This window comes from Nannospalax galili, unplaced genomic scaffold (genome assembly GCF_000622305.1).
Source record: "Nannospalax galili isolate Female #2095 unplaced genomic scaffold, S.galili_v1.0 scaffold1454, whole genome shotgun sequence".
Lineage (NCBI taxonomy): Eukaryota > Metazoa > Chordata > Mammalia > Rodentia > Spalacidae > Nannospalax > Nannospalax galili.
In genome coordinates, this window is record NW_008334056.1 from 640,745 (window position 1) to 645,160 (window position 4,416).

The following is a 4,416-nucleotide window of genomic DNA, read 5'->3' on the forward strand; positions in this document are numbered from 1 at the left end:
CTCCTACCACAGCTGCTGTGTCCCAGTCTCAAATACTGCATATCACTTCTTCTGCTCGTTTTCCATCAGGGTTTCCTAGTCAGTACGCCTGCAGGGTACCACGTTCTGCTCCTGCAGTTTAAGACTTTGGTTACCAGGTGTCCCGTAAATGCCATTAAACCCACAGATTGATTTGTGGTGTGGCTCTGTAACAGTGTACTTTCCTAGCATATCACAGGGCTGAATTTCATCGCCAGACACCAGAAATGGAGACAGAGTGAAAGATGATTAGGTACATTAATAGATACATAGACAAATGGATGGATGGATGAATGGATGGATGTATAGAACATAGGTCATAGAGGTGATAAATAGAAAGTTAGATCGATGTCAGATGCCTACATTATACATAAATGGATGACTGATGATATAAATGATAGAGCGATGGTAGATAGATACAAAGATATATACATAGATAGATAGATAGATAGATGATAGGTAGATAGATGATAGATAGTAGATAGATAGATGATAGATAGATGATAGATACATAGAAAATAGATGATAGATGATAGATGATAGATAGATAGATGATGATAGATAGATGGATAGTAGACAGATAGATAGATGATAGATAGATGATAGATAGATAGATACATAGATGATAGATGAGAGAGACAGAGTGAAAGATGATTAGGTACATTAATAGATACATAGACAAATGGATGGATGGATGAATGGATGGATGTATAGAACATAGGTCAATAGATAGTAGACCAATAGATAGATGATAGATGATAGATAGATAGATAGATAGATAGATAGATGATAGATAGGCTCCATCTGGGGCTGTAAGGTGACAGACTCATAGCCAGCAGGAAAGCTACTTAGACATGGGTTGGACATACTGTGGTTGAAGCCGAGACAAACTATGAGGGATTCAGTGGGAGAAGCAATGGCTTCTTAGGCTCTGCCAGTCATTTTTTTATGAAGCTCCCTTAACCCTCCTTTCTCACTGGCTAGCTCCCAAAGCACGTATGTCTGTCCATAGCAGCAATGCAGGCTTCTGCAGTCTGGTGGGCTTGTTCTGGAAATTCTAACCTTTCATTCTCTGTTGTTATTCAAAGAACAGGTGTAAGAAATAAATTTACAGACTTGTATTTCAAGGGCATCGCTGTCCATACATTACTGTAGATAAGCTAAATATTACCCTTGAATTACACCATATCATAATAGGACTATGTACCTGTATATGTTGTTTTGATTCGTGTGGACCTCTCCTTTCCAAATTTGTGCCTTAGCCTGAGCCATCAGCCTAGAGAGAAGAGCATAAAGTTCCATAGCACGTAATGGAATTGTCTACCATATTTGCAGCAGGGCTTGATGGTTAGGCATAATCTGATGGGTCATACAGTAGTCTCCTTACCAGGACACCCAGAAGTAAGAGAAACTGCATATCCCGTGTAGGCTGTGAGAACCCCAAAGTATGCCCCAAACCATCCTTTCCCCCACTTTCTTTAAAAAAGTCCAAAAGGCAGGCACTGATTTCCCAGGTCTCTTATAGCCAGTGGTATTTCCATGATCCCAGTTTGGCCATGAAGTTAAAAAAAAAAAAAAAATCTTCAAGGGAGCTAGACATCTAGCATGGCAATTGCTCCCTGGTAAAAAATACAGAGAACTTTCCAGGCTGTTCTCTTCTCCTGGTGGTCACCACTGAGGTGTCAATAGTTAACAGCTGCTCAGTTAAGACAAGAAAGCTCCAAGTAGGATGAAAACCAGAATCCTAAAGACAGAAAGCAAGTGGGAAAGACCCAAGTTTTTGATAACATGACAGAACAGCTGCTTACCTCCAGCTGGGCTTCTCGCAAGAGAAAATAAGCACCACCTAAACTCAAACTCAAAATTAGATTCATTTTTATTTGGGTTTGTTTCATCTTGGCATTAAGATTTCCATTGTGGTCACCAGGAAGTTACAAAGTTGCAACATGTCTATCAAGACACTAAAGTGTCTGTTTACTTTTGATCTGAATTTGAGAGGTTTTCTGTTGTTATTAGTGGTGATTTTTTTTTTTTTTTTTTGGTCTTTTTGAGACAGGGTCTCCCTGTAGCCCCAGCTGTCCTGGAACTCACTATGTAGACCAGGCTAGCCTTGAACTCAGATATCCGCCTGCTTCTGCCTCCAGATCGCTGGGATTAAAGGTGTGAGCCATCACACCTGGCAGGGGGTGATTGAGTCAGGGTCTCACTACGTAGCCCTGGCCAACCTGAAAATCACTGTGTAGATCAGGCTGGTCTCAAACTCATAGAGCTCTACCTGCCTCTGCCTTGTGAGTGCTGGCATTAAAGGTGTATGCCACCACACCTGGCTTTTAAAAAATATATATATAATTTTTTAATTTTATGTGCATGAGTGTATTGCATGCACGTCTGTAGGCGCCCCAGGGTAGTTCACTGCCCGGGAGGTCAGAAGAGGTTGTCCAATCCTCTGGAACTTGTTACCCACCATGTGGGTGCTGGGAATCAAACCCAGGTCCTCTGCAAGAGCAGACAGTGCTCTTAACTGTTGAGCCATCTCTCCAGCCCCACTGGCTTTTGAAAAAAATCAATAATAGATACATATTTTTTTTTTAGAATTTCATACATGAATACTCTATTTATATCATTTCCACTCCTCCCTCTCCCCTCTAACTCCTCCCAAGTTCCTTCTCAATTTCTGGTACTCTTCTTTGATTGTTATGTGTGTGTGTGTGTGTGTGTGTGTGTGTATGATGAATATATATGATGCACATATATGCTGCATATATATATATATGATGCACTGAGTCCATTTAATGGTGCTTGTGTGTACATGTGTTTATGTCTGACCACTTGGGATTGGATAACTGACCTATTAGGGAGCTCGTCCCTGGAGAAAGCTGATTCTCCTCCCTCAGCATTTGATTGCCTTCAGCTCTTCATCTAGAGGTGGGACCCTGTGCAGCTTCCTTCAACCGCATGGGCATGTCAACTGGTGGTTATGCAAGTCCTGTTTAGTCAACCATATTGTGGAGATTTTATGGGTGTATCTTCCCTCTCATGTCTAAAAAACACTATCCAGCAGCAGGCATCCTGGTCCTCTGGCTCTTATAACCTCTCCACCCTCTCTTCTGTGATGTTCCTTGAGCCTTAGGTGCAGGTGTTGCATTGTAGATGTGTCCATTGGGGCTATGCACCACAGGTTGCTTATTCTCTGCACTTTGATCAGTTGTGGAACTTTGTAATAATCTCCATCTGTTGCAAAAAGAAGTTTCTTTGATGAATGGTAAGAGCTACACTTATCTGTGAATGTATGGATAAGTATTTAGAATATAGTAAGAATTGGGTTGGGCTAGGAAGGTGGCAGTAAAAGGTTCTCCTCTAAGGCCTATGGTGTTTTCAACCATGAATACTGGGTTATGCTTACAGTACCAGGCATAGATTTCCCCCCTTCTAGGCAGTTGTTGATTATCCCTGTTACATAGGACTGTCCTTTGACTGGCAAGCTATAGACAGATGGCTTCTTCCCAAGCTTGGTTGCACCTGTTTGCTTAAGATCATCACTAAAGTTGTTGACTGCTGATCCTCTGCAAGAAAGGAGAAGCAGGGGGAGTCATCCACGCCTCCCAAGCAACCAATTGGCCCTATTTGAACACAGAGGAGGGACTAAGTGTATATAAGCAGAGGAAGCCACAGGAAGACCCTCTTGCCATTTCGTATGGCTTCTGGGAAGTCACAATCCATGCCTGGGTGGAGACTTTCCAGTGTGGCCTTAGGAGGGTAGCACCCACACTTCTGTAAGTAACCCCTCACCCACACTTCTGTAAGTAAGCCCAATAACTCTCTGGTTTCCCAAATTGCAGTTTGGAGAAATTGAACCTTAGTTTGTAGGAAGGACCAAGTGGGGTGGTGCTGGACATCATTTGCACCTCCCAGAAGGAATTTTAGTAACAATTGCCCAAAATAAAAGAGCCACTATTGAGTCAATAGATCAATAGAGATATTTTGCTGGACTGGTCATTGTAAGTTCATCGACTTTACGGCTGACTAGGACCGCTGATCGGTTTTTTTTTCCCTGGCAGCTTGCATAGCACCTTCTGATACTATGAAGTGGCTCAGGGAGGAGGCTTCCAGATCATTTCCATCTCAATTCCTCCAGGTCCTGTGTTCAAAGTGTGTGTGTTATCTTCAGCAAGAGGATCCCACCTTAAAGTTCTGGAAGGAAACAAAGGCTATGGCAATAGCTCATGTTATTTTAGGAATCTCTTGGAATATGCTGACCAACTCAGAGGGAGTATTCCCTTGCCTAGCACTGAGATTTTTGTTAGATGGTCTTCAGCTATATACACAGACTCACGTATATGTGTCTTTTGTTGTTGTTGTTGTTTGACAGGTTTTCACTTTATAGCCCTGACTGAACTG